Raw genomic sequence first — 13,944 nt, 5'->3', positions numbered from 1 at the left:
TAAATAAATAAATAAAATTTGTTGGGTCAACCATTCAAAATTTTAAAAGCAATTTCTTAGCTTTAGAAAAAATCCAAAGAGTGTTAAAGTCCTGATGATCCATGGATTCCTAGTTTTTTTCAAAAATTGTGGTTCAGATGTAAAGCTCTTTTTTTTTCCTAGAATACCAAGTCAGAAATGCCTCTTTCAGTATTATCAGACTGACATCCTTTGGGTTTGTTGCAGTTAGATATTCTTTGATCATGAAGGCTCTTATTGCATTATTAAACAAAAGTACTGGGGCCCTGAGGTAGGGACATGGGAAATTCAACTGGAAGCAGTTTCCATAACTCCTACTTGATTAAGTTATTTCTGAACAATTTGTTAAAGCCCATTAAATGGAAACATTTGGGCATCACATACTTGTGTGATGTCTGACTTGGTTAATTGTGTCTTCAGGCCTCAAAGGTTTAGCCCAGTGCAAGCGTGGTGCACCTCTGATGAATGAGTCAAAAGCAAAAGTGTAGGAAAAGGAATTCTGACTCTCTGCCTGCCGTGTCCTTTGCCCCCAGACTTCTTACTGTGTATCAGTCAGCGACAAGTTGTTTCTCAAGCCTTTCTGTGTCCAAGAGGTCTCAATCAGCATTTTGTGATGAATGTACCTGTCAATTTGATGCCCACAGCCATCTTATCAAAACCAGTCATGCATGCATAAGCCAAATGCAGGATGATGGCAATAATTTGAATTCACAACAAGAGCCTATAGGCTTTTTTTGCAGTTAAAGAAAATTAAAGTATATCATTGCTATTTTTCTTCAATATTAATTAGAGAAATACAGTTATCAAAGTTCACAGAATGTATAGGTATGTGTGTATATTAGCTGTTGGATAAAGTGTTGTATCTGTAAAATAAAAAAAAAAAGCAGCCTATCTTCATATGAGCAACTTAAAAAAATGTTTGTATCTGTGTGAGACGACTATATATTTTCACGTAACTAAAAAAAACCTCATTATTTTAGTTGGTCTTGCAACAGACACTTTGGCACTGACAAACATGCAGGCTTAAGAGGGAATTGAAAGCACCAAGGCTGAGGTGTCAGAAAATAATTGCTTCATAAAACTAAAGTTTATTTCTCTGAGGTCCCAGCTTTTCTTAAAACAGACCTATCCTTGATTGCTACAGGGGACATAATCTTTTAAGTTTTGCTTTATGTACAAATAGAGGTGATCTGCAGATTATGCCTTTCACCTATGAGAGAGTATAAAAAGGTGGGGGGAAAAAATAAAGGCAATGTGTTTACCCTTAAGAAGTCATGAACAAGACCACTAAAAATCTTTACATTGAATTAATGTAGCTGATTTGTTAGTGTATATATAGCTTTATGGTTTGTATTACAATAATCAAAAATTTTGAGAAAAGCCATGAGGAGAATAAATAAGTGCACTAGATGCCATATTATTTAAGCTGTGTAAAAAACGCTGTGAACATTTGGGTCGGTTACCAGTGTATGTAAATATGTCCTGGAGTGCTGCTTCACCAAATATATGTTTTGGTACTTTTGTCTTGTTTTGTTTGTTTTTGTTTAGGGGATTTTTTAAAATTTTATTTTATTTCATTTTATTTTATTTTATTTCAATTCATTTAATTTCATTTCAATTAATTTCATTTCATTTATTTAATTGTTGTTGCTTCTATGTACAGATTGTGAGTCTTAGTACTTCACAGAAAAAAGTTATTATTCGACCTAGGTGACATTTGATAGCAATGTGTATATTCAGTTTCTCCAGGGAATGAATGACTGGGTAGATACATCAGCTTAACCTCCAGTGAACCATTGCAAACTGTTCTCCTACAACTCTAAATTAATTTCTGAAATTTAATGCACAGTGCCTGAAGTTCTATTCTGCTTTCACACTTTTTTTTACAGGAATAGCAGTTTTAAACTTTGCATGTATCAAAGATAGCAATTGTCATATCAGAATATTGTTTTTGGCAGTTAGGTTTTGGGGACTTTGACTAATCAAAAAGGCACCTAAAATTGACTGAGGGTAAATGTGAAAGTGAACTAATAATACTTTCTGAACAATTTGAATACAGTCTTTAAATGAATATTGTACATGAACATGAATATTCCTAAATCAGCAAACCTGAAATTAGCAGTTATTTTAAATATATTTCTTCCATAATATAAGTTAGGCTTTCAAAATCCTTAACAACCAATTTCTCTGAAATTGACAGGTGTAAAATTTTGCAAAACACTCCTGAACTGTACATAAACAAACCCAAAATTAAGTAAATCATAACAGAAACATTAGCTAAATATTTTGCTGGAAAAGGGGATCTAACTCAGCAGTAGGAAAAGTGCCTCTGGCAACAGACAAGTTAAAACTCCCCAAACTAATTTTTATCCTATATTTTTAAGCAGAAGCAGATACAGCAAGAATCTTTTCTCCAGGTTTACTAGTCAGAGGATTGATCCTATTTTTTATCAAAAAATACAATGAAATTATGATGTCAGTAAATAATTGAATCACACAATGAATCTGTGTGAGATTAAGTTAAAAGTAGCAAAGAAAAAACCTGGTTGTTTTTACGCAAAAATATTTTTATTTATATCTAGGAGTGTGCTGCAGGTAACTCTAATTAACACCTCACATCAAACATGGACAAGATGGCACACATGCAACCATTTGGGACCTATGTTAGATCCTCAGAAAAAGCTTTCTATCCTGGCAACTAATCACAGAGGTGAAGAGAGTGGGAAAAACACTTATACTGAAATTAGTCACACCAGTGAAGCCTTTACAATTGAATCAGCAGTCAAGAAAAAAAAAAGTAGATGGACTAGAAAAATGAACACATTTGTTTTCTAGTCATAAAGCAGATATCAGAGTACTAGATGATCTGCAGAGTATTTAATTGCTGTTGTGGTGAGCATCTATCACACATTAGTGCTGTTATGGATGTTGCTTAGGGTTTCATTTTAGTCAAATCACATAGTTGTACTTGTATGAGTTGTACTGAAATAGGTGACATTACTCACCTGACTAAGCTTAGCAATATTTTACCCATTAGCTCTTAATTTGTGGGTTAAATTTCTTTTCATAAATAGTTTATAGGCATCGTGTTGCTTCTTGCACATTCATTTCCTTTATCAGAAATCGTCTTTGTGTTGGTTTATGCTGAAAGCAAGTGGCCATTATAATTATTATTTGCATTTATGAAAAAATGACTAAGTAGCACTAATTCTGGTTTCCATGGTTAGAGGTTGTCAATAAATTTTAAACATGAGAACAACTGACCTTGGAGAAAAAGCATGGCTGTAAAGTATATTAAAAATTATGGTTATTTTGAACCATTTATGATTATGATTTCCATGGGTAGTGTGAAAGTTGATTTTCAGATTGGATAAATTTTTTCTCTTATATGCATATTTTCTTTAATAATAAAATTTCAATGCTAGCATTGTGAGTCAAGGTTCACTAACTGATTTTACTTTTATGTCTCTGTGGTTTGATTTTTTCCTCCACTAAACTATATTTTCTCCTAAAATAAAATATAGCATAACTGACTGTTCTCTGGTATAAATAAAATAACTGTGTTTTCATTATGTGCACAGACACATTTTATATGATTGTTTTTAATATGTTTTCTCATTAAGTTGCAGATGACACCAAGTTGGGCAGGAGTGTTGATCTGCTGGACAGTGGGAATGGTTCTCCAGAGGGATCTGAACAGGCTGGATCAATGGGCTGAGGACAACTGTATGAGCTTTAATAAGGCGAAATGAGGACTCCTGAACTTGGATTTCAACAATCCTATGCAGCACTACAGGCTGGGGAAGGATGGTTTGAGGTTGTTCAGTGGAAAAAGACTTGGGGGCACTGGTCAACAGCCAGCTGGATATGAGCCAGTGTGCGCCCAGGTGGCCAAGAAGGCCAGTGTATCAAGAACTGAGTGGCCAGCAGGACCAGGGCAGTGATTGTCCCTCTGTACTCAGCACTGGGGAGGCTATGCCCCGAGTATTTTGAATCCATCACTTCAAAAAGGACATTGAAGTGCTGGAGAATGTCTAGGGAAGGGCAACAAAGCTGGTGAAGGATGTAAAGAGTATCACAGAATCATAGAATATCCTGATTTGGAGGGAACGCACAAGGATCAAGTCCAAACCCTAGCCCTTCAACAGGACAGCCCAATACCCTGCAATGTGCCTCAGAGCATTGTCCAAACATTTGAACTCTGTCAAGCTCGGTGCTGTGACCATTTCCCTGGGGAAACTCTTTCTAACACCCAACCACCCTGTGTCTGAAGAGCCTTTTCCTAATATCCCAACTTAACTTCCCCTACCAAGCTTCTTGCTGTTCCCTTGGGTTTCCTTGGGTCATTGCTCACCACAGAGAAATGTGCTTGTCCTGCTTCCTCTCATGAGGAAGTTGGATATCTCCAACTTCCCACCATCCCTTTTACAAATTCATCTCTCTGCCCTCTTCATGTACTCCTCAAAATTTCTCATCTCTCTTCTGTGTACTGTGAGCAGTGGCTGAGGCAGTGAATCTGTGAGCCTGGAGAAGAGGAGGCTCAGAGAAGACCCTTCTGCTCTCTACAATTGCCTGAAAGGAGGTTGTAACAATGTGGGAATCAGTCTCTTCTGCCATGTCTCATGTGAAAGGCTGAGAGAAAACGGTCTTAAGTTGCACCAGAGAGGTTCCTATTAGATATTAGGAAAAAAAATTTCTCTGGAAGAGTGGGTAAGCATTGCAATAAATTGATCAGGGAGGTTGTGCAGTCAGTCTCTGTAAGTGTTCAAGAGGTTTCTGAATGTGGCCCTTGGTGATAGGTTTAAGGGTGTTTATGGTGGTGATGGGTTGACAGTTGGGATAGATGAACTTGAAGATCTCTTCCAACCTTGATGATTCTCTGGTTATGAATTCTCATGTGCTTATGCCCTTCAGAACAACAGAATAATCACTTTGTTTGAGTAGTACAGTAATGTGTGGCACTTTTAAATAGGTACTACATAAATATTTCCAAAACTTCCGTAAAGTATACTATGCTTGTATGCAAGAATCACAGTCTTTTACTTTGAACTCTTAGTTCCTTTAGTCAGATATGGTCTAAATAAGAGGACTAGTCCTCTTTACTTAAGTGGTACTGCAGTGCAAGAGCATGTGCAGGGCATGTGTCCAGGTTAAATTTTGTCCTGGGGTTGCTGAGGTAACAGCACACCAAATGACTAAAATTTAATTTTGTTTTCATAAAGAAAGAAGATGCTCCAGGAGCAGATAAGCTGAAGGTTAAATTTTCTATCTGATTGTGAAGCTAGTTTTGAATACCTAATAACAGACCCTATAACTCAGTGCTGGTGGGTTTGATCAAATGTTTCCTTAGGTTGCCTAATATATGAGCTATACTGCTTTCCAAAGGCTTTTACATCATTTTTCTCTAACTCCTGCAATGATTCTTCCTTTCACTCACTGTTTACTTTCATTTACCCGTCATTTTAGTACCTTAGCTCATTTAGTTTATGTGATGGCACTTGTTTATCCATGACAACTCATGTTATTAATTTCACATATAAAATGCACCATTATGAAAAAAAAATCTGCCAAAAAGCAGGAGCTATAATCAAATACTTCATGCAAAAGTGAATTATGTCTCTGAATACCATAAGAAAGAATCCATTTTTCAGTACCCAAGCCAACTTAGAATTCATCCTTCATTTTGTTTTCTCATGTACTGTGGATACCAAATTATTAGCTAACAGAAATCTTTTACATATCATGTGCAAGTTCCAACTGGTAAGACCATTTAGCCCTACTATTAAAAAACCAAAACAACAAACCAAACAACTCCCCCTTCAAAAAAACCCAAGCAAGCAAACAAATAAACAAACAAAAAAATCCCTACCCCCACAACTAGCCAAAGAAACCTCATCAGCATTTATTTCCATATTTTGGTAGACTGCTTAAAATTCTTATTTTTCATAGCCAACTTACCAGTCGCTTATTCCGTTATGAATAAGTTCTGTTGCTTTTCCTCAGAAAATGCATATGACATAACATACATATTATCATTTTTTCAACAGACAATACTCTGAGGCTTTGGGACTATCTTTTTGTAAAACATGCAGTGCCTTACTGGATATCTCCTTTTCTTTGTTCCAGATTTGTTGAATCTAGTATACTTAATTACAGACATTTCCTTATCATTGAAGGAGAAAAATGTGCACAAGTGGTAATAGTATTCATTCCAATGGACACACCTTTTCAATGGAAACCTTTATTTTCAATTCTGCTTGATTTTAAGCACCCTGGTTTTCTTCATTTTGTTAATATAACATTAGGATGAATCCTTGCTGCTTCTTAGTATAACCCATATATATATATATGTATATACATATGCATTTATATGTGTAAATACATGCAAAGCAGAGGTCTAGATTTTTGTAAAATACCTGGAGTTCCACCCACCCATAGAGGAAAAAGCTGTATCTGAGTTCAAGGTAGAGAAGGAAAATGTGCAATCGGACTGCTGAAGAAAAATGTCCAGGCAACCTTGCTGCAAGGCATTTAGAATTGGAGGATCCTAGAACAGTTTGGGTTGGAAGACATCTTAAAGATAATCTAGTTCCTACCAGTCTCCCACTAGATCAGGTTGCTCAAAGCCAGTCTGGATATGAACGCTTCCATGGATGAGGCACACAGAGCTTGTGTGGACAACCTGTTCCAGGGCCTCACCACCCTCACAGTAAATGAATTTCTGCCCAGTATTTAATCTAAACCTTCTCTCAGTTTGAACCCATTCTCCTGTGTCCCATTACTACATGACCTATAAAAAGTCCCTCTCTTGTTTTCTTGTAGGCCCCCTGTAAGTACTGGAAGGCTGCTCTGAGGTCTTGCAGCCTTCTCTGCTTCAGATGGAGCAACCCCAGCTCTCTCAGGCTGTCTCCACAGAAGAAGTGATCCAGTCAGCTGAGTATCTTTTCAACTCTCCTCTGGATTTATTGGTCTTTTTATGCTGAGGCCCCAGAGCTGTGCACACTTTAGATGGGGTCTCATGAGAATGCAGTAGAGGAAGATATTCAACTCCTTAGGCCTGCTGGTACCAGTAGCTTCAAAAAGAACAGTTTAGAAAGCAGAAGGGTACTGAGAAGACCTCATTTTGCAATCAAAAGACCTGACTCTACCATTTGTAAAAGAATTACAGAATAACAGAATGTGCTGGGTTTGAAGGGACCCACAAGGATCAGCGAGTCCAGCTCCCGGCCATTCACAGGACCATCCTCAATGCATCTGAGTTCCTGATGATACAAATCTTGATTGGAAAATACTTCAAGTCATGAAACAATAGTAAACATTGTTTTAATAGAGCACTAGTAAAAAAAGGCATCCTGTTTAGTTCATGTCAGCTCAAGCTTCATTAATACTCATGAGACGGAATTCTTTGTCAGAGCTAGAGCTGTACATAGTTAAACCTTCATATTGGAATTTTTGTTTAAATTTTAACTGGTATTTTAAAAAAGATCATGGATTTTTTCAGTATTTTTTAGGTATGATTCATGACTTTAACTTAAGTCTACATTCCATTTAACTAGCACTCCAGTCCTGTCATCAATAAAACTTTTTAGTTTTGGGGGAATTCCATGACCAGATTAAACTATTGGCAGCTCTGACAAGGCAACATTGTAAATGTTGCCATGGTAGAAATTCCACATAATTTAGTACTAAAGGCCTTTGTTGTTTTGGTGTTTCTTGCTTTTATGTATTGCCTGAGTCCTGTGTATGCAGAGATAACATTCATATGTATCACATTGCAACTCTTGCTTTACTTTGGATTTATAAATGATTCACAACAAACTCAATCACACTGTATGTCTTCAAAAGTGCGGTGCTCTATGAATAGCCAAGTCCCTGGGGTAGGCAGAAAATTATTGCACATACATTTGAAATAAAATTCAGTATTTTACAAGTGAGGATGATGATGTAGTTGTATGTTCTAGGGTATAAGAATATGATAATGTCATATAGTAATTTGAAAAAATGATAAATATGCTTCCACTATCTTAACAAATGAAGCAATTTAAAATGTAAGTTGAACAACAATAAGGGCTCAGGAGGGATAAGACAAAGCAGAAAATAAAACCAGAGCTAAGACAGCAACAAAAGACTAAAAAAGCATTGAGCTCCAAAGGAAAAAATGGAAAAAAAAACCCCTGAGTGTGATCCCAGTGTGGCCCTGTTCACAATTATGCATACTGAACAGTGTTTATGGGTATTTCAAGCACTGAAGCATTGTCCATAGCTCTGACATGATGAGTCAGAAGATATTGTAGGTCATGGAAGTTACTGGCAGCCAGACACTTCTCTGCAAAATATGACTGACCAGTCACATATCAAGGTTAACAGTTCTTTGCAAGGATGTATAAGAGTCTAGAAAGAAAAAAGCTGTGTTTAGCTATTGTTAGTATTTAAGTTTCACAGAATATGAACGTGTGATCAAAATGGAACAAATACTGTGTATATATGTGCAAAATCCTTTTTCTTTTCTGTAAAAATAAAGGTAAATTTAAAAATTATCAGAGAAAAAAAAACCATCTCAAGGAGGAAATATATGAAGAGTTTAATATTCTTTAGATGATGAAATAAAACTCTCAAAGGTAAATCATCTTTTATAAGATTATGATACCTTCTTTTCCATTAGACTAATTATCTCAGTGTTTACCAAACTCAACCAGCTCCTCAGAATTAAACAGTTTCTGTCTAAATCTTTCCAATGCACATTTGTTATTCTCTATTCACTTTTACTGTGAAGTTTTCGCCCACTTTTCATTTGAGTAAGTCCTTGTAATGGTTCAATTATAAGAGATGTGATAAAGTGTCTAGATTAGTGAATTAGAAGAGAAGTGTAAAACCATCTCTCCACTGCCAAAGCATGTGTGCTAGTGTCAGAAATTCTAGCTTTGGGTTTACTAAATTTAATGCTGTAGCTGGTAGTAAAGCCCAAATAGTTACAACTTTGGAAATTTTATTATGTGTTGCAAAAAAAGCCCCAGTATTGTGATAGTGGAGGCTCTGGTGTTTTTTTTTTCTTTGGGGTTAAGATTAATTTAACAGATTTCCATTTCTCACATGAGAGCAGCAGGTAATCTTTGTTTTGTTTACTCCAGTAATTTTAACTCTTTGCTGCCCGGGAAGTATTACCCATCCTCTTGGCACTCCACTGCTTTAATACTGACTGGATTTCAATTTTGTCTTATTTATGGCCAGATTTTGACATCTCAGTAGCTGCACAGGGCATCATTTTAGCAGAAGTTTGCTGAACTTGACGATTATTTATAGTTTTAATTTTAATTAAGGGTCATAATGTTAATTCCTTGTCATCAGATGCCAATGTAAATTATCTGTCTTGCTCTTTATCAGAACAACAGATTCACTCACTATCTGTCTCTCAACTTCACCAAATGCAAAAAGTCTGAGTAAGAAGACCATGACTTGAGAATGTTACAGGTTCTACATCCTGCAGTTCTTTCCCTATGATTCTTTCAAGCACATTTCAAAGCTCCATCTGAAGCTTCCTAAAACAATCATGGTCAGCAGCAAGCAGCAGCCTTTTTATCATTTTCCTCATTTAACTGAGAGTTCAATTACTTCACCAAATCTTGTAAAAATAGTATTGTTTTATTTTCAAGTTTCTGAATAGCCAATCTCTCTTTATCCCAATTTTCTTATGCCAACGCCCTTCCAGAGGAGAGTTGGAATTAATTTCCCCTCTGCCCCAGGTATGGGGGAGACTAACAAATTTTCAAGGAAGAACAACGAAATATTTTCTTTACACTAGCCAACCAGGATGGCCATTTTCTCAGCAATTCCCACAGAGGGAACTACACGACCCACACAAAAATTCCCTCAGAGGAAATTTGTTGCAAAATTTTCAAAGTTAACATAACCTCCTCAGAACAAAGACATGGCAAGAACAGCATTCCCATTCTGACACCAAAATAATGTTATGATCCAATTATAAGAAATGACACTGCTCAAATTAAGGTGCAAAAAAGACAATGTGCCAAAGTCAATAGTTCAGATTTTATTTAATGGGAAGTATGAGGTAGAGATAGAGAGAAAGAGCTAGGAAGAGAGAAGGTAGGGAAAAGAGACAGTCGGAGAGATAGGAGAGATTAAGAAAAAGATATTACTACCACACAGATTCCTGTGGTATCCTGCTGGTCCTTCTTCACCTTGTCTTTGTTGTTAGAATCCCAAGTTGTTCTTCTGGAGGTACCACTTTTGGACAGTCCATGGCCTAGGTACTCATGTAGATGCTGTTCTCATTTTTAGAAATGGTGTGTGCATAAGGACTTGCTCCCCTCCCCCCAGTTTCCCAGGTGGGAATTTTTTCCAGATCCTAACCAAACCTTTGCCTCAGTTAGGCCTGCAGTGCCTTTCTGCAGTGCCATCTGCTCTTATCTCAAGTTCCATTGTTGTGGTGGCTTACCTTATGGGCATAGTGAGAAAGTTTTGAGAATGTAACTGCATTCTTTAAATTTTCATAGTCTTTAATTACTTCAGCTGAAAAGCCAGTAGGTTTACTGTGATGGCTATCATATTAATTTTAGGTCTATATATGAGGCTGGGACGTTATTATCAAACATTCATCTGTTATAGTTGTGTCTATGTGCCAGTGCGCTTATTTTTAAAAAATATTTTATGTTGGTTTATAGGTTTCCCTGGCCTGAGGAACAACTTTATAAAAATTTCCACTAGTTTCCTGCTTTTTTTCTCTTTGAAATTAATTTCTTCACATTCAGCTGCAGTCACACATCTGAGTGCAATGCAATATAGCATTAGGTGACAGTTTCAGTACTGAGAGCCAATTCCTGAGGGGAGAAGGCTGCTGGTGTTTCTCTCCTTGTTCTTGTTATCTCCTTCACTGTTAGTGACCTTTGCTATTTTGACAAGTGCACAAGCACAGCCTTGTAACCCAGGGAGTATTGAGGTACAGCTGTAACAGGCTTAGAGGATTTATGTTAAACTAACAACACAGACTTCAAACACACTGGTCTTGACCAGCTTGGAGCTGTGTTTTAGCTTGTAATAGCAATGATCAAATGACAGGGATTATTACACCCTTGGTTTTAGCTTTTGCTTACTTCTGCTTAGCTTTGTGGTGAAATGTCATGTTACATATCTTTTCTAATGAAGCAACGGTAATAGCAAGTATTTCCTCTTTGTAAAATATCTATGACCCTAAATAACACTGCAGTATTGGTAAGTACAGGCATGGGGTGATTGGAGGAACTTCAAATGTATGGGCACCAGCTAATACTGGAAGCCTGAGGATGGACACCAATGGACAATACTAGTCTTCAAAAACATGCATCATTAAGGACTGTGTAAAACCAGTTTAAAGATCACAAAGTAATTTGTAAAAATCCACAACCCACACCTCCAAATAGGTAAATACGCCATACACTGTAAATTCAGATACAATACAGACTTGCAAACCAAAAGACAGCAAGCCATAGAGCATATTAGCAAGCATATGAAAGTGACTTCCAGCAATGCTAAAGTGAGGAAGAAGATACTATCAACATGATATTTCTCTGGTGAATGAACTTGGAATTTTCACAGTTCACTCTACTCCCTTCCCAGACCATCAACTTTAAGACGCAAAAAGATAGTAGAACAGTGACCATAAAATCAGTGAAAACTACAAAGGGGTTTAATATCTTTTTTATGTATTGTAAAATATCTTCTATATTTAAATTAATATGGAGTGAATTAACTAATTCCAATTAATGTTTGCATTTCCCAGACTAAATTTTCCTAATGTTTGAAGCTTTCCATTTACCATTCTGTCAATGCTGCTCTTTGCTGAGTTAAAAGAATTGATTGTCTGTGTATTTTCAACTTCTGTTTGAGTTTCTATTAAAATAGTCTCATTTGCTTTCGCATTCGGACAAATTTCTCAACTTTCCCTTAAATAGCTGTCATTCTATCTCAGAAAAAGACCATATTTTTAGAGAACTTCTTTCATATCTTCAACCAACTTTTTTTCTTCAGTGAATTTAATACTTGTTAAGACTTGCCTGGAATTCCTGCAATCTCTAAACATTATTTACTACAGAAAAAAGCATTCTGTAACTTAATGTTTAGATTTTGTTACATTTTGATGTCGTTTCCCATGACAATGGCTGTGTAAATTATTTGGTTTTTTATGGCAGATATTCAAACATTAGCAATAAAGCAATTTATGTATTTTATGTCTGTCTGTCATTCCCTATTCATAAAATATATGCAATAGTGTGTACCTACTGTGCAATTTATGCTGTGGGAACCTAATTTTTTTTAGAATGAAACAGGTTTTAGAATGTGTTCTGACATTACATAGCAGCCCTCCCCATTCCTATGGCATCACCATACTCAGTGATATACCAGGCTTTTTTCTTGAAAATGTACACCCAATAGAAAAATAATGATGAGGAGAAAAAATATAATGGGGAAAAAACATTTTTACATAAAGTTGGTATTTTTGATGGCCTGAAATCTCACATGATTTCCAGTTGATTATAATCCCTCTGAGGCAGTCCGATCCCCCGCATTATGTATGCTCTGTTCTCTTTATCTGCAAAAGAAGAGCTCCTGCTTTGGTGATGATAAGCATAGTAAATTTTTTTTCCTGATGTATCATTTTCTGCTATTTTACCGCATTGAACTCTTAAATATTGATATCTTCTGACTGTCCAAATTGGTCATTATTTTTTATTCTGTTTTGGGGTACATATCTGATTTGTGTCTAATATTTGAATCTTTTCACTTTTTATCTTCTACAGAGACCTCTAGCAGTGAACCATGTAACTAGATTGCCCGTTACCACTTGAAATCTGTAACTTTAACTCACAGTAAACAATTTTTTTCATTAATTATTTTACTTGTGTAATTATACAAATAATGGCCTGTATTAAAAAATAAGGGAAAAGTTAGTTGGGGCAGTAGGCAGGATACCACAGAAGTGATCCTCACTTTATAAATATACTGTTTAATGATGCCTTCTCCCACTTTTATCTGTCTGCTTATTTCTATTGCTTTTATAAATTGCGCACATAAATTGAAGTGGGTTTGCAAGCTGTTCTGGTTTAGGAATGCTGCTCTGGAATTTGGTGCTCCCACTGAGACTCTTCAAACCATGCACTGCTTGCTTGCTCCCCTTTTTTCCCATCCCCATTTCCCCTGAGAAGGCTGGAGAGGAGAATGGGAGGCACAAAAGGTTGAGATAAGAATAATTTACTGGAAGCAGCAATAGGATAAGAAAATTAACAGTAACAGCAACAATACAAGAAAGTAATGGTTCACATGAAATTCTCCAACAACAGCCAATAGCCCTCTGTCTCCTCCACCACACAGACTTGCCCTGAAAGGTGCCCTTTCTGGAAGAGAGTGTCTCCCCCGTGTCTTTGAAGTGATGTGAAGTGGTATAGAATAATCTGCAGGTCCTAGCCATGCCCTTCCCAGCTACAGCAACAATAAAGCCTGTCTTGGCCAGAACAAGGACGCAGGCTTAACTTCTTTGTGCAGTTTGACAACAACTAGTTGCTTGTACTGCATTCAGGTGTCTAATTTTTTTGTGTGAAGATATGTTTTAACATTAAAGGTGTGGCTGTAACTTGAAAAAAAAATTCATACTTTAACTTCATTTTGGGTTTTTTTAGAGTATCCCTGTTTAACTTCTGTCGATTTACAATTTTTCAATATTTGATTAAATACACTTTTTTAATGGTAGACTCTGTGCCAGCATAGATCCTATTTTGAAGAATTTCTTTCACTGCCACCCCTGGAAAAAGAAACCAAAGTGCAAGAATTCTAACTAGGGAGAAAAGTCTATCTACTTATGTCTTGAAAAATTAAGTCTGGCAGACTGTTAAACCAGATGTACAGTCTATTAAACATAAAGCAAGTATTTATTATCAG

This window comes from Zonotrichia albicollis, chromosome 5, assembly GCF_047830755.1.
Source record: "Zonotrichia albicollis isolate bZonAlb1 chromosome 5, bZonAlb1.hap1, whole genome shotgun sequence".
Classification (NCBI taxonomy): Eukaryota; Metazoa; Chordata; class Aves; order Passeriformes; family Passerellidae; genus Zonotrichia; species Zonotrichia albicollis.
This window is presented reverse-complemented; position numbering follows the sequence as displayed.